This window comes from Piliocolobus tephrosceles, chromosome 1 (assembly GCF_002776525.5).
Source record: "Piliocolobus tephrosceles isolate RC106 chromosome 1, ASM277652v3, whole genome shotgun sequence".
Classification (NCBI taxonomy): domain Eukaryota; kingdom Metazoa; phylum Chordata; class Mammalia; order Primates; family Cercopithecidae; genus Piliocolobus; species Piliocolobus tephrosceles.
In genome coordinates this window covers 181,454,219-181,480,803 of record NC_045434.1, presented here as the reverse complement: position 1 = coordinate 181,480,803, position 26,585 = coordinate 181,454,219, and the positions used below count along the sequence as shown (strand labels likewise).

Below are 26,585 nucleotides of genomic sequence, written 5' to 3'. Positions count from 1 at the left end.
GATGGGGGTGGGGAGTTTTAGTAGGGTTCGGGGCACAGTGGATTCTCAGCAGTCACTGACTCTTACCAGTCCTAGAAGTGGGTCAAGCAGCTGGACAGAAATCACAATGTGGACACTGGTTGTCACTTAGGGAACTCATTCATTCATTGACTTTACAAATATCTATTTATCTGTCAATGTTCTAGGGCTCAAGGAGCTAATTCCTTAGCTTATAACTGGAGAAGACAGACAACAAACACGTGAGTACATAATTTGACATCAGATCAACTGCTATAAAGGAAAGGAAAGTCAAATCAAGGGTTGAAAAATGCTGGGAAGAGCTCCATGATTTGAGTGGTCAAGGCCTCTCTGAAGGACAGACATCTGATTTCCAATAAAAGAGCTAAGAAATTACACATTTCCTTTTGTTATCCTTAAATTTATATATTAAATAGCTGACATAAAATATTTAAAGCTTAATAGAGCATAAAATAAAAGCCATAAAAATGAACAATGAAGCCAGTAGAAATCAATAGAAAATCGATGGAAGAAAATGGTAACAAAAGAATTTCAGATCATTCGAAAAGCAGTTACTCAGTAGGAGGAAAAGATAAATTTGCAAAGCAGGTATGAATAGCCTTCTGGAGTCTTTGGTAATCCAATTACTAAAAAGGAATAGCTGGGTACAGTGGTTCATGCCTGTAAGCTTAGCACTTTGGGAGGCCAAGGTGAGAGGATCACTTGAGCCCAGGAGTTTGAGACCAGCCTGTGCAACATAGCAAGGACCCTCAACTCTTTTATTTTATTTTTAAATACATTTTTTTTTCTAGCCCATAAGATATGGCATAAAGACCCCATCTCAAAAAAAATAAAAAATAAAAATTAGCCAGGCATAGGGGCATGCACCTGCAGTCCCAGCTAGCTACTCTGGGGGCTGAGGCAGAAGATCACTTGAGCCCAGGAGTTAGAGGTTACAGTGAGCTATGATGGTGCCACTGCACTCCAGCCTGGGTGGCAAAGTGAGACCCTGTCTAAAAATAATAAAAACAGGCTGGGTGCGGTGGCTCATACCTGTAATCCCAGCACTTTGGGTGGCCGAGGCTGGCAGATCACCTGAGATCAGGAGTTGGAGACCAACCTGATTAATATGGGGAAACCCCATCTCTACTAAAAATACAAAATTAGCCAGGCAAGGTGGTGCGTGCCTGTAATCCCAGCTACTCAGGAAGCTGAGGCAGGAGAATTGCTTGAACATGGGAACGGAGGTTGTGGTGAGCCAAGATCGCACCATTGCGCTCCAGCCAGGGCAACAAGAGCGAAACTCTGTCTCAAAATAATAATAATAATAATAAATAAAAATAATAATAAGGAGTAGATCATGGACATAATGGAAAAAATAGTTAATTTTTTGCTGAGTTGACGCACATTACTGAACTAAGAAAGCGTACAATTTATAATATACCACTACAAAAGGACATTGATGACAAACAGGATAATGAGAATCAATTAAAATATTTACAGTTAGTTGTTACACAAGAAAATTGAAAATGTCCTGAAAGAAACTTGAAGGAGGTTTTCACAACTTTGGCAACAATCTTAAAAATTGAAACAACATGACCCAAAGCCTGTTATGATGCTAGAAGAAACTTTACTAAATTACCAATTAAAAAGTATTTTTCAATAAACCATGCCAGAAGAAAGAGAGAATCTTCTGTCCCTCCTCTCTGTAGAAACACAAAATTACAAAAAAAAAAAAAAAAAGAAAAAATTAAAAGTTGTTATATTGGAGAAGCAACCAAAGAAAATGTAGCCAACATATAGGATATTATAGAGGTATGTCAGACAGGCAAGTAATAAAAATATATGTACTTTTCTGGATTCTGTCACTTTTGAACTATTTGTCAGCTGCTGAAATCTTATCTGTTGTGATTTATTTTCCCATTATAAATAAACCTTCCTGTTTATACCTGCATTTGTTAGCTACTGGTACAGTATTGCCGTGTAACATACGGCCCTCAAAATCAGCGGCTCCCAAGCATTTATTGGCACAGATCTGCAGATCAGCTGGAATGCAATGCTGCCGCTTTAGGCCACAGCAGTCGGGAGCTAGGCTATCTAGGCTGGGTCAGCTGGATGGCTTTGCTCCCTGTGCCCCTCATCTTCCTCCTGGGACTGCTGTGCTAACCAGTGAATGCCCTCACGTTGATGACAAGGTACAAGGAAGCAAGACCCAGACTCAGAAGTAACATGCTGTCACTTCCACTCAATCCCATTGGCCAAAGCAAGTTACATAGCCAAGGCCAGAGTCAAGAAATATACTCTTTAGTGGCCCAAACTGCAAAGTCATGTGGCAAAAATGTAGACACAACGAAGGGTGAAGTATTGGGTCCAGTAATGCAATCTCCTGTAGTACCTAATTTTGTACTCATAATTTTGCAATCATTTTCATAAGGAGCCCTCCTTAACCCCCCCCCCCCACACACAATTACATAAACCTCAGGCTTTCACAAAACCTGGATCTGTCCCTGCTGGTTACACTCTTTAGGGTGACTGCTTTAATAACAAACACTGCAAATAAGAGCTTCATGAGTATTTTTTTCTGAGTTCGCAAGTTTATTATGAAAAACTCTGCAGTGCTCTTGTGCAATAAAACATCATTTTACAGGAGGGGCAAAAACAGCTCTGTTCAAAACCACTCACCAGGTTCTGACAATAACGAAAAATGACATGGGGCTGAGATTTGAGAAGGGGACAAACTGAGCACAGGGAAGTCTTATAATTAAATTAAATGGTATCCCTGAAAAATAAACAGAACGATTTCAAAACTCTTAAGTAGAGGGGAGGGCTTGGCATTTATTTTTTTTAATTGCATTAAGATCCAGTGGTCGTTTTCTGCTACCCCTATGTACAGTCATGCTGAGTAAAGCTATAGCTAGATGGAAGTTAAATTGTATTCACAAAGTGAATTTACATCTTATTATGTGCAGTCTCTCAAAGAAAGCAAAAGTAACTGCAAATACCATGTTGCTCCAGCACAAAATGAACTGGTTCATTCTAAAGTGATCACGGCTTGGTGACAAAAAGCGTTGTATTTTTATATGGCACAGCTTTTGGTCCATGTGAAAACAAATTATTTGAATATTAACTATTTTCTTACACTTTGGAGTTACTGTTGCTGTTCCCATTTCCATTAAGTCAATATACAATTCATGGCAATCCTGTTCAAATTTAAAATTCCTTTTCCTTTTCCTTTCCTTTTATCTTTTCTTTTCTTTTTTTTTTTTTTTTTTTTTTTGAGATGGATTTTTGGTCTTGTCTCCCAGGCTGGAGTACAATGGCATGATCTCAGCTCACTGCAACCTCCACCTCCTGGGTTCAAGCGATTATCCTGCCTCAGCCTCCCCAATAGCTACGATTACAGACACATGTCACCATGCCCAGCTAATTTTTATATTTTTAGTAGAGACGGGGTTTCACCTTGTTGCCCAGGCTGGTCTTGAACTGCTAACCTCAGGTGATTCTCCCACCTCGGCCTCCCAAAGTGCTGAGATTACAGGTGTGGGCCACCACGTCCAGCTTAAAATTTCATTACAGGAAGTAATCTGGGGTACAATGAGTAACATGTGACTTGCCTCTGTGAGGTGCTGGGTCAAACTGCAAAAAAGAATATTTTAGAGTATTATCAAGTTCCATGATTGCAGTGTGGTTACCACTATGATAGCAATAGTTTGGAGTACTGACGATAGCTACTACATTCCAGTCATGACACCAGTTATGTCCCACTGTCACCAGTTGGTGAGCTCTAGACACCAGCCTGAGGCCACTGGCACGATTAAATGTCTCAGAAGTATCTTGCATAAAGGTGTAACCAGCTCCTCAAAGAAATATACCCCAGTCACCATCGTCATCTGGATCTGAGTATAGCAAGTCACCCACTGGACTCTCATGGGGGAATTTTCTGTAGGCAATTCAGTGTTCTGATGTGATGCAGCGTATCTCCAGACGGCGACAAGCCACCATGGAGACAGAAGAGTTGCCCATCTACCTAGGCAGTGAGAGGAAGATGGCCTGTAAAGGGCACGGTGGCTAATGCCTGTAATCCCAGCGCTTTGGGAGACCAAGGCAGGTGGATCACTTACGCCCAGGAGTTCAAGACCAGCCTAAGCAACATGGTGAAAAACTCATCTCTACAAAAAAATACAAAAAATTAGCTGGGCATGGTGATGCGTGCCTGTAGTCCCAGGTACCTGGGAGGCTGAAGTAGGAGGCTCACTTGGGCCAGGGAGATTGAAGCTGCAGTGAGCCAGGTCTGTGCCATTGCACTCCAATCTGGGTGACCCAGTCTTTGAAAAAAAATCTGTAAAATATTTATAAACATTTGCATTTCAATATTTTCTTAAACACTCATCATAGGAACCATAAACTTGTGTGATCTGCCTGCTCTCATGATCCCTTGGTGAAGCATTCATGGTAAGAAACCTTAAGGACTAGGAGCAACATAACTATTTCAATTGAATGATATACTCTGTCAATATAATCTCCTGTAAACAAGTAATTTGTATCTGGTATCTGGTAATTTTCTATTATTTTTTTATAATTTTCTATTATATTTTTTTGAGACAGGGTCTCACTATATTGCCCAGGCTGGTCTCGAACTCCAGGGCTCAAGCAATTCACCTGCCTTGGCCTCTGAAAGTGCTAGGATTACAGATGTGAGCCATCACATCCAGCCTGTATCTGATAATGTTCTTTTTTCTTTTCTTTCTTTCTTTCTTTTTTTTTTTTTTTTTCACACGGAGTCTCACTCTATCACCCAGGGTGGAATGCAGTGGCACGCTCCAGGCTCACTGCAACCTCTGCCTCCCAGTTCAAGTGATTCACCTGCCTCATCCTCCTGAGTAGCTGGGAAGCTAATTTTTTTTTTTTTTTTTTTTTTTGAGACAGAGTCTCATTCGTCGCCCTGGCAGCTGCGCGATCTCAGCTCACTGCAAGCTCCGCCTCCCGGGTTCACGCCATTTTCCTGCCTCAGCCTCCCAAGTAGCTGGGACTACAGGGGCCTGCCACCACGCTCGGCTAATTTTTTGTATTTTTATAGAGACAGGGTTTCACTGTGTTAGCCAGACTGGTCTCCAACTCTGATCGCAAACGATCCGCCCGCTTGAGCCTCCCAAAGCGCTAGGATTACAGGCATGAGCCATTGCGCCCGGCCATCTGGTAATTTTCTAAACAGTTCCATGAGATCATGAAATTGCCCACGCTTATCTCCAGAGACAGTGACTGGACACCAAACCTCTTGCGCATTGGATTCTTCTGTTGGGATTTCTTTAGCCTCCTTGCAGAGGCTTTTGACCTGGGACTTAGATAGCTACTTTCACTGGTTCAGCTGTTTGATCCACTGGTCCAGCTCCTTGGAGAACACCTCATCCATGATGCCACCTGTCCGAGCTGGCTGCTGCACACGGGCCACATGCATCTGTGGCCACTGACAGTTGCTGGGTGCTGGTGCTGGCCCACAGACTCTCCACAGTGCTCGGCCAACAACTGCTGTGTCTCTTCCCTACTCACTCTGGCTGCACAGCTTGGTTCTCTGAAATTGTGAGTATTTCGAAATACTTGACACAACAAAGTTCAATTGAGTTCAAAGTCCACTTACATCATTTCGAGCAATTTCATTCATTCATGCCAAAAAAGCAAGTACTGTTAGAGTCTTTCATTAAAATTTCAATTTCATTTTAAAATTTTGCTCAGGAATTTTGTGTAGCTGTTTCAAACACAAAATCTAAAAATTGATGTGCACAGAAGGAAGCTCAGATCTCCAAATAAAACTTTTGAAAAGATTTTATTTGGAAGTATTTACAAATCCAACATTTAATATCTTTGCTAATTGTTTTTCAGGGGGATCCCAGGCCCATGAAATTAGATGATTATAAATTCCTGGTTTATGGCATATTCTTTTTTTTTTTTGAGACAGAGTCTTTTACTATGTCACCCAGGCTGGAGTGCAGTGGTGCAATCTCAGCTCACTGCAACCTCTGCCTCCTGGGTTCAAGTGATTCTCCTGCCTCAGCCTCCCGAGTAGCTGGGATTACAGGCGCATGCCACCATGCCTGGCTAATTTTTTTTTTTTTTGTATTTTTAGTAGAGATGGGGTTTCACTCTGTTGGCCAGGCTGTTCTCAAGCTCCGGACCTCAAGTGATCCGCCTGCCTCGACCTCCCAAAGTGCTGGGATTGCAGGCATGAATCATCGCACCTGGGCAATGGCACGTTCATAACAGGTCCAGGGCCAGCATGGTGGCTCGTGCCTGTAAGCCTAACACTAGGAGGCTGAGGCTGGAGGATGGCTTGAGCCCAGGATTTCAGGACCAGCCTGGGCAACATACGGAGACCCTGTCTCTACAAAAAATAAAAACAAATTAGTTGGGTGTGTTGGCATGAGCCTATATTCCTGGCTCCTTGTGAGGCCCAGATGGAAGGATTGTTCGAACCCAGAAGTTCGAGGCTGAAGTGAGCTGTGGTCGTGCCAATGCACCCCAGCCTGGGTGACAAAGTGAGACCCTGTCTCTAGAAACACTTTGTCTCTGAAAAAAAAAAGAAAAGAAAAAAAAGAGGCCAGGCCTGGTAGTGGCTCATGCCTATAATAATTCCAGGACTTTGGGACACCAAGGTGGGAGGATTGCTTGAGGAGTTTGCCCAGGCAACACAGAGAGATCCTCACCTCTACAAAAAATAGAAAAAATTAGCTGGGTGTAGTGTCACAGGCCTGTAGACCCAGACAGCTTGAGCCTGGAGGTTAAGGCTGCAGTGAGCCATGATCGTGCCACCGCTCTCCAGCCTAGGGGACAGAGCAAGACCACTTCTCAAAAACAAACAAATAATAATAATGTAACATCTCACCCCAAACCAAAGCTAGTACCTTGACTTTCTAGGTTCAAATAACTATACATGCATCCCCTGCAGCATGGATCCTGGACATTGTGCTTTTGTGGGCCTCTTCCTAAACACACATATACACGTGCACAAAAATATATATGTATACCACATGTGTACAAAAATATATATGTATACATATATTTTATGATTGCATTGGTAATAAAGAATATGTTGTTATATAGTAAAACATTTTCTTAGACCTAAAAAGTTCATTAGTTTCTTCTGATTAAAAAGATAATAATAACGGCCAGGGGCAGTGGCTCACTTCTGTAATCCCAGCACTTTGGGAGGCTGAATTGGGTGGATCATGAGCTCAGGAGTTCGAGACCAGCCTGGGCAACATAGCAAGGCCCCTGTCTTTACAAAACATACAAAAATTAAAAATTAGCCAGGCATGGTGGCGTATGCCTGTAATTCCAGCTACGCAGGAGGCTGAGGCACGAGAATCGCTTGAAATGGGAGGTGGAGGTTGCAGTGAGCTAAGATAGCATGACTGCACTCCAACCTGGGCAACAGAGTGAGACTCTGTCTCAAAAAACACAACAAAACAAAACAAAAAACACATTTTCATGGACCCCTAAAGGTATTGTGGGCCCTAGGCACGGTGCCTATGGTGCTTCATGGATGAGTCAGCCTTCCTTCCCTGGCACCAGGTCCCCGTCAGCCTGGGTCCTGCCTGCTCACCATTCTCGTTTTCCTTGTTATAATTTCTTGCAATGATATGAATTCCTTAAGAGTATATTTTTGATTATAACACAACTTACATGTTTCAAATGGACAAAAATTAGTATCATTTACGGTATCTTAAGATAAATTTCCTTTGAATGAGCTTCTTTTCCTGTACTTTGAGGTCTACAAGATGTATCTAGAAAATTTACTACTGTGGAAAATGAAGCCATTTAAAGCAAACTCCAGGGGCTCGAAGGAAAAGGGCCTGTGGTTTTTCTTTTGGATAATTGCTGTAATGCTGTCCTTCAGGCGGCTGAGGGAATTTCATGTTTTCACTAGACTTCATTAGACACTGAAGCTCTTGCAGGACAACTTTGATGTTACATGGATTCTGTCATTTTGCTAGCACTAATAAGGTTCTTGGTTCACCACTCCATTAGAACTACTAACTCCATTCTTATTAATTTTTGTTACAAATCTTACAAAGGGAGGTGCTGTGGAGTATTTAGGTTCATGTTCTATTATTATAGCTGCATATTCTGTTTTCATAAATTGACTACCATCTTGTGTTGCTGTTGCTCGAAGGCTCAAAATAGTATTTTTAATGTTAGTCATTTTTAACTTCACGAAATAATATAATCTTTTTTTTTTTTTATTTTTTTGTCGGAGACAGAGTCTTGCTCTGTCACCCAGGCTGGAGTGCAGTGGCACAATCTTGGCTCACTGCAACCTCCGCCTCCCAGATTTGAGCAATTCTCCTGCCTCAGCCTCCCGAGTAGCTGGGATTACAGGTGCACACTACTGTGCCCGGCTAATTTTTCGTATTTTTAGTAGAGATGGGGCTTCACTGTGTTGTCCAGGCTGGTCTCCAACTCCTGACCTTGTGATCCGCCCACCTCAGCCTCCCAAGTGCTGGGATTACAGGCATGAGCCACTGTGCCCGGCATATAATCTTTTGAGATATATGATATATATCTCTTTTGAGATAATTTTCTCGCTTACTATCAGATTGGCAAGATTAATTCATATCTGAGGCATGTCTCTGTAGTTCATTCATCTTGATTGCTGTCTATTGTGTACCATACATGAGTGTATCAAGGTCTATTCATCACTCTCCCATCGCATTTGGCGTAGGGTGTGTTTTCATCCTTTCCTATAGAAAAAAAACAACCCCAACACTTCAATGGTTTATTGTACCAAACATTTATTTCTAGTTCTTATTCTGTAAGGCCAAGAGTCAGCTGCAGCTCTGCTAGGAAAAGGTCTTTTTCCAACAAAGAGACCTAGCAAGGTAAAGAGGGAATTAATAATTATGAGCAAATGCAATGGATCCCCGATGGTTTCCAGTTTTACTGCATGGACAGCGTAGCTAGGGTAAAACTGCTGGGTCATAAGCTATAAGAATGTTTGGTTTTAGAAGACTACGCCAGACTTTTCCATCATGGTATCACCAATTTAAATTCCCACCAGCAACATGCAAGAGATTCTGGAGCTCTACATCCTTCCAACACTCCATATTATCAAACTTTAAACTGTTGCAAATTGAAGGGATGTAAAATAGTGTTTCACTGAGCCTCGGTTTGCGTTTTCCTATCACTAACAACGTTTGACATCTCTTTAAACTTACTGGCTGTACGTGTTTCTTCTTCTCTTAAATGCCTGCTCGGCTGGGCGCGGTGGCTCACGCCTGTAATCCCAGCACTTTGGGAGGCTGAGGGGGGGCGGATCACTGAGGTCAGGAGCTCGAGATCAGCCTGACCAACATGAAGAAACTCCGTCTCTACTAAAAATACAAAAACTTAGCCAGGCGTGGTGGCATGTGCCTGTAATCCCAGCTACTCGGGAGGCTGAGGCAGGAGAATCACTTGAACCCCAGAGGCGGAGGTTGCAGTGAGCTGAGATCATGCCATTGCACTCCAGCCTGGGCAACAAGAGTGAAACTCTGTCTCAAAACAAAAAACAAACAAAAACGCCTGCTTATACCTTTTGCGTCCACTTTTCTTTCTTACTGAATTGTAGAAGTTTTGTTTTGCTTTGTTTTTTTAAGGGACTTGCTGTGTCCCCTAGACCAGAGTGCAGTAGTACGATCGTGGCTCACTGTAGCCTCGACCTCCCTGGGCTCAGGTGATCCTTCCACCTCAGCCTCCCAAGTAGCTGGGACCATAGGCACACCACTTATATTTTCTACTAAGAGTTTTAAAGTTTTATTTTTGAAATTTAGGTCCTTAACCAACTAGTGCTTTGTTTATGCTGTGGAGTAATTTTTCCAGCTCTGTTTATTGGCCCATCCTCCCTTTCTTCACTGTGATGTGCTGCCCCTGCCTCATATACATACCATATATATGTGGATCTGATTCTGGTCTCTCTACTCTTTCTCAGGGGTCAATGTGTCTGGCCCTGTGTGGATACCATGCTGTCTTAATGGCTGTAGCTTCATCGTGAGTCCTGATTCCTGGCAGGGGTGAGGAACCCCGCCCCACCCCACCCCCACTACTCTGCCCAGTAACACGGAGAAGCACCCTGTGCTGGCTCTGCTCCTTCCAAATAAGTGGCGTCAGGCATACTGTCTATTTCCCTTTTGAATCTTGGTATTCTTGTGCGTAAACCAGGGAGTAATGATTCTACCTCATAAGAATGTTCTGAGGATCCAATAAGATGGTACGTAAATAAAGCTTCTGGCACAGTGCCTATTTGTTGCACCTGAATGTTTGTGAAATGGGGCCCAGAGACATTCAATGACGTGCTCAAGGTCACAGGACTAGACCTATACCATGCTGTCTTCTCACTGCTGAGCTTCAAAGACCATTTCCAGATAAGTTAGCCTTCTCAGAGTCTTTCTTCCATTTTCTTCCCTTCCAGAAAAAAACACAGGAAAGAGAGAGAGAGAGAGAAAGAAAGAAAGAAAGATGAAAGAGAGATAGAGAGAAAGAAAGAAAGAAAAAAAGAAAGAGAGAGAGAGAAAGAAAGAAAGAAAGGTCTATTTCCAAAAGCTCACAGCATACCACAGTTCCCAATGACTGCATCTTTTTTGGCTTTTTCTTATCTAATGGGAACAGAATGAACTGGATCAGGGTTTCTCTAACAATGTTGGAGAGGAAGTCAGGTTTATTTAAAATTTAACTTCTTTTGGCTCTGTTACCACTGGCCTTGGCTGAGCCATGGCTGGAGGGCATCCGAAAGCAATGAGATCTGGGCATGGTTTCCAGGAGAGTCCCTGGGAGCAACAGTGAAGTGTCCCTGAACTTGTCATCATGGAAATTACAGTGGCCTTGAGGGTTAATCACTGAAGTCAGCATTTAAAGCCGGGTCTGCGTCTGTGTTGTTCCCTCTGTCTCTGCGGATCCCACATAGCCAAGACACAGAGCAGGTGCTCAGTGTGGAATAAACAAAGGAAAGTGGGCAGAAAGATTTACAGTCACCTTGAGGAGACGGTTTGACCTCATTGTAGAGACATTAACAGAGCCAAAGAAAGGGTGTGCAGCTTCTCAGGGGATTTGTTGCTATTATAGTAAGAAAGGTTTGGAAAAGAGTGTGAGCATCTTAAAAGTTACAATAATTAAAGCGTGTTAGCTCAGAAACTGAAGACGAAGAAGTAGAGTGGAATTGAATTCACAAATAGACCTAAACACACAAGAAAATCTGGTGTATGATAAGGGTGGCATTTCACATATGTAGGGGGAAACTACATGTTGATGAGCCTTCTGGAAAAAAGCCAAACTGAATCTCTAACTTACTGCATGCACTGAAATAAATTCCAGACGGATCAAGTATGCATAGGTAAAAAACAAAACCATAAACTTGCTAGAAGAAAATATCAGAGAAAGTTTTCCTAATCATGGAGTGGAGAAAATCTTTCTAAAATATGACACAAATCCCAGAAGTTTTCAAGGAAAAGATGGTCAGGCCGGGCGTGGTAGCTCACGCCTGTAATCCCAGCACGTTGGGAGGCTGAGGCGGGTGGATCACCTGAGTTCAGGAGTTTGAGACCAGCCTGACCAACAAGGAGAAACCCTGTTTCTACTAAAAATACAAAAATTAACTGGGTGTGGTGGCACATGCCTGTAATCCCAGCTACTCAGGAGGCTGAGGCAGGAGAATCCCTTGAACCCGGGAGGCAGAAGTTGCAGTGAGCAGAGATCGCGCCATTACACTCCAGCCTGGGCAACAAGAGTGAAACTCCATCTCAAAAAAAAAAAAAAAGGAGATGGACAGATCTTACTACGTAAATGTTTTTAAACTTATGTAGGGGGAAAAAACATATGCAAGGCAAATGACAAACACTAAACTATAAAAAGTATTGATTTACTTTCCATATGGCCGATAAGAGCTAATAACCTGATATACAAAGACCTCCTACAAATCAACTTTAAAAAAAACAAAAGTACAGGCCGGGAACAGTTGCTGACGCCTGTAATCTCAGCACTTTGGGAGGCCAAGGCAGGCAGATCACAAGGTCAGGAGTTCAAGACCAGCCTGGCCAATATGGTGAAACCTTGTCTCTACTGAAGATACAAAAAATTAGCCGGGTATGGTGGCATGCATCTGTGACCACAGCTAATTGGAAGGGTGAGGCAGGAGAATCACTTGACCTGGGAGGCGGAGGTTGCAGTGAGCCGAGATCACGCCATTGTACTCCAGCCTGGGCAACAGGGTGAGACTCTGCTTCAAAAAAAAAAAAAAATAATAATAATAATAATAATAATAATAAATTAATTAATTATTTTTAAAAATTTAAAAAGTACAAAGGAAGCAAGAAAACCATGAGTAAGAAAAATATGACCAGGCTTGGTGGCTCACACCTGTAATCCTAACACTTACAGAGGCCTAGGCGGGTGGATCAATTGAGGTCAGTAGTTTAAGACCAACATAGGCAACATGGTGAAACCCTGTCTCTACCAAAAATACAAAAATTAGCCAGGCATGGTGGTGTGTGCCTGTAGTTCCAGCTGCTTGGGAGGCTGAGGCAGAGGAATTGCTTGACCGTGGGAGAAGGAAGTTGCGGTAAGCCAAGATCACACCAACTGCACTCCAGCCTGGGCAACAGAGTGAGACTCTGTCTCAAAAAAAAAAGAAAAATGGACAAATGACATGGGAAGATACACTTTATAGAAGATGACATTCAAATGGCTAATCAACTCAGGAATAGATGTTTGACTCCACAGAAATCCAAATGAAAACAACAATGGGATAATACATTTCATGTATGTATCAGACTCTGAAAAAATTAAAAGGCACCCAGTGCTGGGGATAGTGTCAGTTGGTCTCTCATCAGTCCTGGGGCAAATGCAAATTTCAACATTATTTTTGGGAAGAAATTCATCTATTTCACCAGAACTTTATATTTATGTGCCCTTTGATCAAATCCATTCCACTTTTGAGAATTTATTTTATTGAAATAAAGGCAAAAGTGAGCAAAGATAAATATATAGGAGTTCTTTGCAGCATTGTTCATAATAACGAAAGACAGGAATCGCATGTGTATCACCAGAGAATTGGGTACTTCATGGTACGTCCATACCAGACAGCTGATAAAAAGAATGAGGGAGATCCATCTACACCTGCCAACGTGGAAAGATGTGCACGTCTTTGCGCTCCGTTTGGAAGACAAAGCAATTTGAATAACAGATATATTATATATCTATAAGATATATTATTATATAGATAACATGTTGTAACAGGTATTTTTATATGCTTAATATTACACACATTTATATATTTTTTGAGACAAAGTCTTGCTCTAATCCCCAGGGTGGAGTGCAGTGGCACGATCTCGGCTCACTACAACCTCCACCTCCCAGGTTCAAGTGATTCTCATGCCTCAGGCTCCCAAGTAGCTGGGATTACAGGTGCCCACTACCATGCCCAGCTAATTTTTTGTATTTTTAGTAGAGACAGGGTTTGACGGCGTTTCACTATGTTGGCTAGGCTGGTCTCAAACTCCTGACCTCAGGTGATCCACCCATCTCAGCCTCCCAAAGTGCTGAGATTACAGGTGTGAGCTACCACGCCCAGCCTAATATTTTATTATATTTTATTTATGTTTTGAAAATGATCTATTGGCCAGGTGCAATGGCTCATGCCTGTAATCCCAGCACTTTGGAAGGCCGAGGCAGGTGGATCACCTGAGGTCAGGAGTTCTAAGACCAGCCTGGCCAACATGGCAAAACCCCATCTCTACTAAAAATATAAAAATTAGCTGGGCATGGTGGCACATGCCTGTAATCCCAGCTACTCAGGAGGCTGAGGAATGAGAATGGTTTGAACCCGGAAGGCGGAGGTTGCGGTGAGCTGAGATCACACCATTGGGCTCCAGCCTGGGAGACAAGAGTAAAACTCCGTCTCAAAAAATAAGAAAAAGAAAGAAAATAATCTCTCTAGCTCTTTCCACATATATTTGTATATAAAAACACATATACATATGTATCTATATGATTATAATATGTATTATGTATACCTGGAAATTAGCATACTAAAGTGTTAACCGTGAGATAGATTGAAGGTAAAGATTGAAATTCCTTTTATTTCTCTATCACTTAATTTTTTTTCATTGAGCACATTACTACTTTTGTAACAATGTTAAAGATCATGTTTATTCAAAATTATTTTAAGGTCAAGGCAGGCGGATCACTTGAGGTCAGGAGTTTGAGACCAGTCTGGTCAACATGGTGAAACCCTGTCTCTACTAAAAATACAAAAATTAGCTGGGCATGGTGGCGGACGCCTGTAATCCCAGCTACACAGGAGGCTGAGGCAGAATTCCTTGAACCCGGGAGGTGGAAGTTGCAGTGAACCAAGCTCCCACCACTGCACTCCAGCCTGGGCGGTACAGCAAGACTTTGTGTCCAAAAAAAAATTATTTTAACTGATGTTATGCTTACTAAAAGTCGATCTGGAAGGACAGATGACTCCGAGACTGCTAACAAATAGGGTTTTCTCCTGGGCCACGTTTCCCTCCTCTGGCTATTAGAGGTTTCCCACCAAGACTCCTGGCTTCCTTTCAGAGCCAAGAGAGCCAAAGGGGCCCTTGTGTTGCCCAGGGCTCTTTGGGGCGTAGTAAATATGCCCTAAATGCAGTGCAAGCCCATGCTTAGCAATGAAGCTACCCTATACAGCAGGCTTTTCGCAGAGTGCGGGAATAGCAACCTCCCCTTCCCACACCATACTGTGAGCTTCCCTAGGGCAGACACCAGGGCTAACTGTTGTCTGTATTCCTAGGAGCCAGCACAGATAATGTTACTCGAACTAATTTATTAACACAAACACAGACTAACACAACTCGCCCACCAGGCAGATGGCAAAGCCTGGCTATAAAACTGGCACAAGGAAGAGAGAAAATTGATTAGCAATGAGTCACCAATGGTAGGAAAGCATGAAGGAGAAAAGGCAGATACACAAAATCTGTCTACCAGCTGGTCCCTTTTAAAAAAGGGAGGAGGCAGACAGTGCCCCCTACAGGGCTAATGGAAATTGCGTCTGCCCTTTTTAGGAAGGAGGGCAGAGGTAAGTAGGGATGGAGGGGGGGGGAGGTTGGGGGCGGGGGGTATGATGTATTCTATCCTGCAACGCCAGTGGGTGAGACTGTAGATCGTGTTGCCACTGATGGCATCTGGTGGAAATGGCGTTTGTGGTGGAGATAACTTAATAATATAGCATGTGCGGCACTATGCTACAGCCCGCAAGAAATGGAAAGAATGTACTTGTTTGACCCTGTGTCCCCAGCACCAGGGGCCTGGCACAGAGCAGAGGCTCACTAGAAGCTTGAGAAGGAAGGAATTCAGGGAGTGAGGTAAGGAGGGAGGACAAAGGGAGGAGATGGGGAAAATGACACAAGGACCAAGGAGCTCTTTTCTTTCTTTCTTTTTTTTTTTTTTTTTTGAGACAGGGTCTTGCTCTGTCACCTAGGCTGGAGTTTAGTGGTGTGATCATGGCTCATAGCAGCCTCTACCTCCTGGGTTCAAGCAATCCTGCTGCCTCAGCCTCCCAAGTAACTAGAACTACAGGTGTGTGCCACCACACCCAGCTAATTTTTAAGAAATAATTTTGTAGAACCATGGAATACTATGCAGCCATAAAAAAGAATGAGATCAGCTGGGCATGGTGGCTCATGCCTGTACTCCCAGCACTTCGGGAGGCCAAGGCAGGCAAATCACAAGGTCAGGAGTTCGAGACCAGCCTAGCCAATATGGTGAAACCCTGTCACTACCAAAAATATGGGAAATTAGCTGGGTATAGTGGCAGTCTCCTGTAATCCCAGCTACTCAGGAGGCTGAGGCAGGAGAATCACTTGAACCTGGGAGGCAGAGGTTGCAGTGAGCTGAGATTGTACCACTGCACTCCAGCCTAGGCGAAAAGTGAGACTCCATCTCAAAAAAATTAATTAATAAATAATAAAATCATGTCCTTTGCACAGACATGGATGGAATTCAAAGCCATTATCCTCAGCAAACTAATGCAGAAACAGCAAACCAAATACTGCATGTTCTCACTTACAGGTGGGAACTGAATTATGTTAACACATAGACACGTGGTGGGGGAGGCAACAGCACACACTAGGACCTGTTGGAGGGTAGGAGGTGGGAGAAGGGAGCGCATCGGGAAGAATAGCTAATGGATGTTGGACTTAATACATGAGTGATGGGATGATCTGTGCAGCAAACCACTGTGGCACACGTTTACCTACGTAACAAATCTGCACATGCTGCACATGTATCCCCGAACTTAAAATAAGTGTTGGAAATTTTTTTTAAAAGAAGAAGAGAAAAGAAGAAATCTTTTGTAGAAACAAGGTCTCACTATGTTGCTCAAGCTGGTCTTGAACTCCTGAGCTCAAGCAATCCTCTTGTCTTGGTCTCCCAAAATGCTGGAATTATAGGCATGAGCCACTGTACCTGGCTGAGGAAGGTCTTTCCTAGTTTTATGACATGAGGGGATCCTTTGAGGGAGTTCTTGGAAGGCTGCCTCCACTTCACTGCCCCTCCTTGGGCTTCCGCATCCTTATCTGTATATTGAGTATGGCAAAAGGAGAGATAAAAGGTTGGACTAGCTTAGTGATTCTGACCTGGAGTCCCAGAACCCTAGGGAACTCTCAAGATAGAATGGGTACCATGAACTATATTAGGACTTCTAAATGCATAACGAGAATGCGCAAGCATTTACTTAGGATAAAACTGTATGTGCTGACAGGCCAGGTATCTTTCTATTGGGCTGGGACTCCGTCACTCCCAAGGAACAGGGAAGCGTTTGAATCAAGTCCACTCTACAAGAAGACGGGCCAGGGTTAGACCACAGTCAGTCATGTGCCTTTAAGCAAGTGACTTAGCCTCTTTTGAGTGTCAGTTTTCTCCTAAGTAAAATGGGGGTGATAAGACCCCACTCAGAGGTTTCTAGTGGTGATTGAATGAGCTAGTACATGTAAAGCACTTGGCATGGAGGCTGGCCCAGAGTCAGCCCTCCGCAAATGGTAGTTGCTATAATGATTAATGCAGAAGAGGGAGTCTGAACATCTCATGCTAATCAAAAACTCTGATAGGAGCTATATATATATATATATATATATAGATTCATAAATAGTAAGAAATAAATGAATGATTAATTATTTAAGGCAGCTTGTTTGGAAGATGATGTCTTTTTTCAAATAGGGATGGAGTCTCGCTCTGTTGCTCAGGCTGCAGCCTCGACCTCCTGAGCTCAAGCAATCCTCCCACCTCAGCCTTCTGAGTATCTGGAGTACAGGTGCAAGCCACCACGCCCAGCTAATTTTTTTTTTTAATTTTTGTTTTTTATAGAGACGGGGTCTCACTAGATTGCCCAGGCTAGCAACATCTTTTTAAAACATGAGACCCCTTGGATAGGAGAGTGTTTAAGGTCAACTAAAAACAACAAATAAAAAATCTAAAAACAAGAAAACGTGAGACCATACTTAAAGTCACAAGAGCGAACTTTGTGGGACAAAGGCTGAGCCCCTCTGTGTCAGGCCCCTTCGAGCTGGAGTTCAATAAGAGACTAAGCTCTCCTTCTGGGTCTTGGTGCAGTTCTCTCTTTTTGAACTGATTGATTGACTGATTGAGACAGGATCTCACTCAGTTAGCCCAGGTTGGAGTGCAGTGGCAAGAATATGATTCACTGCAGCCTCAACTTCCTGAGCTCAAGCAATCCTCCCAACTGAGCCTCCAGAGTAGCTGGGACCACAGACGCCAGCCACCATGCCAGGCTAATTAAAAAAAAAAAAAAAAAATTATTTATTTTTTTTTAAGAGTCAGGGCCTTGCCATGTTGCCCATTCTGGTCTCAAACTTCTGGGTTCAAGTGATCCTCCCACCTTGGCCTTCCAAAGTGCTGGGATTACAGGTGTGAGCCACTGCACCCAGACTGTTCTGTCTTTTTGGAATGACTTTCTCTCCGTTTTTTATCTGGTTGACTCCTAGACACTGACTCCAGGAAGCCTTCTGTGCTTGGCCCTTGGCTCCCTTGAGTCAGTGCCTTTCCACAGCTTGCTGGATCAGTCCTTTGAAGGCGCTTGCTATAGTGTGCAGTGCTTTCTTAGACCAGCAACTCTCACCCTTGACATCATCAGAATCACCACAGGGGCTTGTTAGAACAGAGATTGCTGGCCACGGGCCCCAGAGTGTCTGATTCAGCAGGTCTGCAGTGGGTCCTGAGAATGTGTGCTTCTACACATTCACAGGAGACGCCAGGCCTCCTGACCCGGGGAACACACTTTGAACCACTGGCTTAGACCACATGCTCTAGGACAGCAGGGATCTTGCCTATTTGTTCCCCACTGCACCTCCAGCAGCACCTCACAGTCTCAGCCATTACATGGAAAGACAAAGTCAAATAACAAGACGTAATGTACAAGATTTCCCAAGGCCTGTGTGCTGAGCCCACAGGTCGTGCCCCGGCTGGAGGTGTGAACTGTCTCTGAGAGGGCCATGTGAGTGCCCAGCGGGAGCAGTCCGGGAATGGCAGGAGGGCCGTGTTCTGGGTCAGAGCGCCCTCTGGTGCCAACATCTCAGCTCTGCACTTGGAGCTGAAATTGGACGGGTGACATCAAGGGAGACCCCAACCGACATCCCAGCTCCTGGTTTTCCCCTCTCAGCCTCGGCCATGTCACCACCAGGAGTAACTTGCTAAAACCCAACTCTGACCCTACTTGCCTTTGCCCCTCTCCCAGCTTAAGCCCCGCACTTGGCTCTCCACTGCCCTCTGGACAAACCTCAGTATTCAAGGTCCTTGGCTGTCCTCTGGTGACTCTCCTGCTTTCTGTCCTGCAGTATCCTGTGGCTCTCCTCAGGCACTGTTTAATCTGTCCACACCAGACAGGTCATGGACTTTATGCCTTCCTACAAGCTATTCCTAACAAGACCGCAGTCCCACCTTCTCCTCCGGAGAAACTGATCCTTTTTAATGTCAAATATGGCCTCTTCCATGAAGCCTTCCTGGATTCTCCTAGGCAAAAGTGATTGTTTCTTCCTTTGTGTCTGTAAAGCCTAGTGCACAGGCCACTATGGAGTGGGGTCTGGGTCCTCCTTGAGACCATGAGCTCCCTGGGGCTCCTGACTCAGCTTTGGTGTATCAATAAATGCTGGAATCTACAAAGCTGTTTTCCTTCTTCAAAGCTAAAACCCACTGTCTACTACCTAAGTTTGCATAGATCCTTAGATATTCAATCATTTGTTCAGCCAGCAAATATACCTGAGGCCTTTCTTTTTTCGTTTTTCTTTTTTTTGATAGAGTTTTGAGCCCAGGCTGGAGTGCAGTGGCATGATCTCAGCTCACCGCAACCTCCGCCTCCTGGGTTCAAGGGATTCTCCTGCCTCAGCCTCCTGAGTTGCTGGGATTACAGGCATGTGCCACCACGCCCGGCTAATTTTGTATTTTTAGTAGAGACGGGGTTTCTCTATGTTGGTCAGGCTGGTCTCAAATTCCTGACCTCAGGTGATCCGCTCACCTGGGCCTCCCAAAGTGCTGGGATTACAGGTGTGAGCCACCATGCCCAGTCAAGGCCTTTCTTCTGGAAGGCATTAGTCAATCCCAGTGAGGGGGATACAGAGGAGAATAAAACAAGATGAAGTTCCTGGCCTCTGAGCTTACATTATGGTAGGAGAGAATGACAATAAACAAAACACTGTATATTAAATACTGTTAGGCCATGCTAAATGGCATAGAGAAATTAAGCAGGGTAAAGGATAGAAGTTGATGGAGTGGTTCTATTTCAGGCAGTGTGGTTAAGAAATTCCTTACTGATGGCTGGGCGTGGTGGCTCACGCCTATAATCCCAGCACTTTGGGAGGCTGAGGTGGGTGAATCATGAGGTCAAGAGTTTGGGACCAGCCTGGGCAACATGGTGAAACCCCTTCTCTACTAAAAATACAAAAATAAGCTGGGCATGGTGGCACACACCTGTAATCCCAGCTACTCAGGAGGCTGAGGCAGGAGAATCGCATGAACCCAGGAGGTGGAGGTTGCGGTGAACCGGGATAGCATCACTGCACTCCAGCCTGGGCAACAGATCAAGATTCGTCTAAAAAAAAAAAAAAGGGAAAAAAGAAAATACTCACTGAGGAGGTAGCATTTGAGCAAAGACACAAAGTGCAGATGTGAACCGTGCATGTGTCTGGGGGGAGGTATTCCTGCAGCGTGCAAAGGCCCTGTGATAGGAACGTGCTTAGCATGCTCTAGAAACTGCAAGTTGGCTGGTGTTTTAGGTCAGGGGATCCGGAAGCAGACTCTGAGAAGATTCCTGTGTGAGTGATTGATTAGTGCTCCCTTAGGGGTAGAGCGGGGAATAACCAGCAAGGGCGTAGGGGAAGCAGGGCAGGGAAGAGGAGGAAACCAAGCAAGCGTGTGATTTCATGCAAAATCCAGAGGAAGGTAGTTTCAACCTGATCCTACGGGGGTGGGGCGGAGTGGGGTAAGGTAAGAGTGGGGTAGGAAGGGAAGCGCTGGCACGTAAGTTACACCTTAGTGTTTGTTCCAACCTAAGGCAAGGTTGCTGAGACTTTCAAATTCTCCTCGCATCAACACCTGGCTAGGGTCATCCCAGGGAGCTTTTTCAAGTAAATTCTCAGGCACTTCCTCTGGGCAAAGTGGGCTCCAGTAGAGCCCTATCCAAAGAGCCACAGGTACTAGGTACTAGGTGTTGGGTACTAAGTACTAAGTGTTAAGAGAAAAAGCTTAGCAAAGTTGGGGGCACACACAACATGAAGGAAAAGGGGATCTTAAAAGGATTTGGGTAAAATGCTAACAGTACCTGTGAAAGTCAGTGAGGTTGAAGAACAGAAGTTAGAGTAGAATCATAAGACAAGAGATAGTCAGCTGAGGCCAGATCAGGTAAACCAATATCTGATTTCACTCCAATAGGCAATGTGCTGAGCTAAAAACTCTACAGCTCTCTTTGCATCTAGGGGTGGATGCAGTTCCACACACTCAGATGTCAATAAAAGTCAGCTGGAGGCGTCTAAGAAAGCATTGATTTCCTGATAGAGGCACCACATTTTTCTCCTCGCCACTTCCTTCTTTTTGCCTGGAATGTGAACCCGAGGCTGGGGGTAAAGCAGTCATCTTGTAATGATGAGGTCACAATGAGGCAAATATGAGAGTAAAAGCTTCGTACTAAGCATGGTGGAGGGGCCTGAGACCCTGGTGATGTCGCAGAGAGGCTGCACTAGCCTGGGATGCCTGTCTCTAGACTTAGTATCTTTTTTTGAAAGTTAATAAATCCCTATTTGATGAAGTCTGGCTTTCTGTTACATGCCAGTGGGCATCATCCCTAACCAACACTCCCTCCAAAGAGTTGTAGATCTACACAGCCTCCCACATTCTGTGAGAGTACCTGTTCCTGTTCCCACTCAAATGCACTGGATGTTATAGAGCTTTTTCCAGTTTGCCAGTCTTCCATGTGACAAATCCTATCTTGTTTTCTTTCTGTGTGTGCATGTGTTTGGTTTTGTTTGTTTGTTTGTTTGTTTGAGACGGAGTCTCACACTGTCACCCAGTGTGGAGTGCAGTGGCATGATCTCAGCTCATTGCAGCCTCCATCTCCCAGGTTCAAGCGATTCTCCTGCCTCAGCCTCTCAAGTAGCTGGGATTACAGGCACGCACCACAATACCCGGCTCATTTTTGTATTTTTAGTAGAGTCAGGGTTTGGCCATGTTGGCCAGGCTGGTCTCGAACTTCTGACCTCAAGTGATCTGCCCACCTCAGCCTCCTCAAAGTGCTGGGATTACAGGTGTGAGCCACCGCACCCAGCCGCCTACAGTTTGATTCTTGATGGAATTTCAGGATGAGGTATTGTTTGCTGTTAAAAATGGAAAAATGGGCCAGTTGTGGTGGCTCACACCTGTAATCCCAGCACTTTGGAAAGCTGAGGTGGGCAGATCACTTGAGCCTAGGAGTTGGAGACTAGCCTGGGCAACATGGTGAAACCCTGTCTCCAGCAAAAAATACAAAAATTAGCCAGGTGCGGTGGTGCGTCCCTGTAGTCCCAGCTCCTCAGGAGGCTGGGGCAGGAAGATCACTTCAGCCTGGAAAGTTGGGGCTGCAGTAAGCTGTGATTGCACCACTGCACTCCAGCCTGGGCAATGGGAATGAAACCCTGCTTCAAAAAAAAAAAAAAAAAAAAGGTTTCTAAAGTTAACATATACCTACTCTGACCCAGTGTTTCTAGTTCTAACTATTCATTCAATAGCAACAGGTGCATATGCCCACAAAAAGACATGTGCAAGCGTGTGTGTAGTAGTTTTATTCATTATTGCCCCAAACTAGAAACAGCCCAAATGTTCAACAGGTGAATGAATAAAGAAATTGTGGTATATCCATACAATGGAATACTATTTAACAATAAAAAAATAAACTTTAGCTTTAAGCAACAACAAAAATGGATTTCTCAAACATGGTATTGAGAGAAAAAAGCCAAAAAAAGAGTAGGTACTGTATGATTCCATTGATTCAAAGTCCTAGAACAGACAAATCTAACCCACAGTGATAAAAGTCAGATCAGTGGTTCCAAGTGAAGAAGTTAAGTCACATTGTGGAAAGATGGAAATTGTCTCTGTTTGAATCTGGTACTTTTTTGTTTTAGCATTAAAAGAAAAAGTCTATAAAATAGAGATGGGGTCTTGCTATGTTGCCTAGGCTGGTTTCAAACTCCTGGCCTCAAGCAATCCTCCCTCCTCAGCCTCACAAAGTGTTGGGATTGCAGGTGTGAGGCACTGCACCTGGCCTAAATGAGCGTTTTGAATAGACTAAGATCTGTGTCTGCACTGGATGAGTCTGTGTTTGCAGCCAGTGGCTACAACAAGGTATCAAGGTTTCACAAGATCATTCCAAAAATCCTGCGATTGAAGTAATACATTCTTTTTTTTTTTTTTTGAGATGGAGTCTTACTCTGTCACCCAGGCTGGAGTGCAGTGGTGTGAGCTCAGCTTACTGCAACCTCCACCTCCCAGGCTCTAGCAGTTCTCCTGCCTCAGCCTCCCGAGTAGCTGGGATTGCAGGTGCACACCACCACCCTGACTAATTTGTATTTTAGTAGATACAGGATGTCAAGCCTCTGAGCCCAAACTAAGCCATCATATCCCCTGTGACCTGCCCTTATACATCCAGATGGCCTGAAGCAACTGAAGAACCACAAAATATGACATTTCACCATTGTGAGCTGTTTCTGCCCCACCCTAACTGATCAACTGACCTTATGACAATACACCCTCCCCGCCCTTGCGATAATGTACTTTGTGATATTCCCCTGCCCCCTTAAGAAGGTACTTTGTAACATTCTCCCAGTCCTTAAGAATGTACTTTATGAGATCCACCCTCTGCCCCCAAAAAATTGCTCCTAACTCCACCACCTATCCCAAACCTGTAAGAACTAATGATAATCCTACCCTTTGCTGACTCTTTTATCGGACTCAGCCCGCCTGCACCCAGGTGAAATAAACAGCCTTGTTGCTCTCACAAAGCCTGTTAGTGGTCTCTCTTCACATGGACGCGCATGACATGGGGTTTCACCGTGTTGGCCAGGCTGGTCTCAAACTCCTGACCTCAGATGATCTGCCCGCCTTGGCCTCCCAAAGTGCTGATATTACAGGCGTGAGCCCCTGTGCCCAGTTGCAATACATTCGTTTTTAAAAAAATTTAACCAGAAGCCCAAACCTCACCACACATTCTTTTATTCACAGACATGCTATCATAAAGGTTTCCTAAAAGATCTGAATTCCACAATAGATGACATGATAAAAAATGGTGAATTAAAATCCAAGCCTCTCAGCCCTGTATGTTTTCAAACTTGTATGAAGAAATAAGACAATAAAATTATTATCTGTTGTTTCATACAGAAATGGGTTGATTCTCCAAAGGAACAGTTTTGTCAAGAGTGTATGAGTTTAAGAAATAATAATTTAAAAAAGGACTTATGAGCTTAAAAAACAATAAAAATAAAATTTAAAAATTGTGAGTCACTCTCACTTTGCCGTGTTTTTTTGTTTGTTTTGAGACAGGGTCTTGCTGTCATCCTAGGCTGGGTGATAGTAGTATGATCATGGCTTACTGACCTCCCAGGCTGAAGTGATCCTCCCATTTCAGCCTCTGGAGTAGCTGGCACTATAGGTGCACACCACCATGCCAGATTAATTTTTACTTTTTGTAGAGAGGAGGGCTCCCTATGTTATCCTGGATGGTCTCAAACTCCCAGCTTCAAGAGATCCTCCCACCTTGGCCTCCCACAGTGCTGGGATTATAGGTGTGAGCCACCACATCCAACCTACTTTGCAATTTCTTTGAAAGATAGTAATTGGCTTCAAAATTTGACATACTTAATTGACATTTTTGATGCTCTGAATGATCCTAATCAAAGTTTAAAATCATAAGAAAGTCTGTTTTTGCAAAAAAAGTTAACTGCCTGGGGTTCCCAAACCTTACACATGCCAAAGGTCTTCAGGACCCATCCCCTGGCCAGCTCCTGGAAGATCACCTGTGAGCCCTTGGACTATACTACCCCATAAGAGTGTTTTTGTATGCTCTGCCTGCCTTTAAGGGAGGCCTGCCTTGTGGAGCATCCCTGCGGGGGAGTCCGGATTGAGTGACGCGGATCCTGAGAGCGTGCTAGGGTAGGCAATTGCCCTGGTGGAACACCTTGCCAGAGCAGCGCGTGGCAGGCCCCTATGAAGGATCAACACAGTGGCTGAACACCAGGAAGGAACTGGCACTTGGAGTCCAGACATCTGAAACTTGGTAAGACTGGTCTTTGGAACTTGCCCACTCCATTTGAGTGGAAGCATGGCCTGATCACCCATGACATGCCTATACCGGCACTTTGGTTTTTGTTTTTCACTTGACTTGGGTTGCTTGATACTTTGGTTTTGGTTTTGACCTGGCTTGGATTTCTTGATACTCTGATTTTGGTTTTGATTCTAGTTTGGCATAAACTGTGAAAGTGTGTGTGTGCCCCTTTTACCCATTCTTTGTTTTATGGTGTGTGTGTGGTGTGAGCGTGGTGTTTTGTCTCGAAGAAGCATGGGTCAGGCATAAGGTGAGCCTACCCCACTAGGAACTATGTTGAAAAATTTCAAGAAAGGATTTAAGGGAGACTGTGGAGTACTGTGACACCAGGACAACTTAAAACTTCGTGTAAGATAGACTGGCCAGCATTAGAGGTGGGTTGGTCATCAGAAGGAAGCCCGGATAGGTCCCTTGTTTCAAAGGTATGGCACAAGGTAACCTGTAAGCCAGGGCACCTAGACCAGTTCCCGTACATAGACACTTGGTTACAGCTGGTTTTAGACAGCCCCCACCTCCCCAGTGGTTGAGAGAATAGCAGCATAAGTGGCTGGCAGAGGCAAGGAAAGACCAGCAGAGAGAGAAAGAGGAAGAGACAGAGAGACAACAAGGGAGTCAAGGAAAGAGAGAGAGAGAAAGAGGGGCAGAGATAGAGAAAGAGAAAGAGACAGAGGAAAAAGGAAAGTCAAAGAGAAAAAGAGACAGAAAATCAAAGAAAGAGAAAGAAAGAAAGCAAGAAAGAAATATACAAGTAGTTAAAAAAAAAAAAGTGTACCCTATTCCTTTAAAAGCCAAGGTAAATTTAAAACCTATAATTGATAATTGAAGGTATTCTCCATAACCCTGTAACACTCCAATACCACTTTGTGGTCAGTGTAAACAAGGGCGTATCCGAAAGCACTGAGGCCTTCCTATCAAAAATCCTTAACCTCCTAACCCGCAGATGGCCTAAATGCATTCAATCTGCAGCGGCAACTGCTTTGCTAACAGAGAAAAGTTTTTTAAAAAAAGCTTTTAGAGGAAACCTCATTGTGAGCACACCTCACCAGTTCAGAAGTATCCTGAGGAAAAAACAAAACAAAACAAAACAAAAAGGGTGACTTAACATTAACCACTGAAAAGTCCCTTAACCCAGCAGGTTTCCCAACAGGTGTTCTAAATCTTAATTACCATACAAAGGTCCGACCAGACCTAGGAGGAGCTCCCTTCAGGACAGGAGGATCCACGGTTCCTCCCAGGTAATTGAAGGGAAAAAAAAAGCCATCTATACCAATTCTAAGTTAATTTGGACAAAACAAGATCTTATTAATAACAAAGGATAATTAAAATCCCAAACTTACAAGGTTTTCAACAAAAGTAAAGTTTGCTAAAAGTTAACAGCGTAACATGTATTATAGTAACTTCTAATCTTGTGGCCTTAGACAGTCTAGTCCACAGACATAAAAGAAGTTTGCTTTGGGAAAAAATGGTTATCATCATTGAAAAAAAAAAAGGGGGGGGGAAAGGCAGGGCAGAATTTATGTAAAAAGAGTGTTATATGGTAAATTCTTGTCCTGAAATAAATTAACTGGTTGTTTAAAGACAGAAATGTTTGTAGTAAGTCAGAAAGTTGAGGCATGTTGAAGAATTGTCTGCGAAAGTCGTGAAAAAATGTTATAAAAAATTTATGCGAGAAATGTTGTATAATTTAAAAGTAACTAGGCCTCCTGAATGTAAAACTATTGAAAAAAAA

The 26,585-nt window shown here is 43.8% G+C and overlaps 2 pseudogenes; both read right to left on the bottom strand.

Moving 5' to 3' along the window:
- Positions 1–3,567: 3,567 nt before the first annotated feature.
- LOC111548830 lies at positions 3,568–5,407 on the bottom strand (annotated as a pseudogene).
- Positions 5,408–7,787: 2,380 nt separating this feature from the next.
- LOC116418881 overlaps positions 7,788–26,585 on the bottom strand; it is a 46,214-nt pseudogene continuing 27,416 nt past the window's right edge.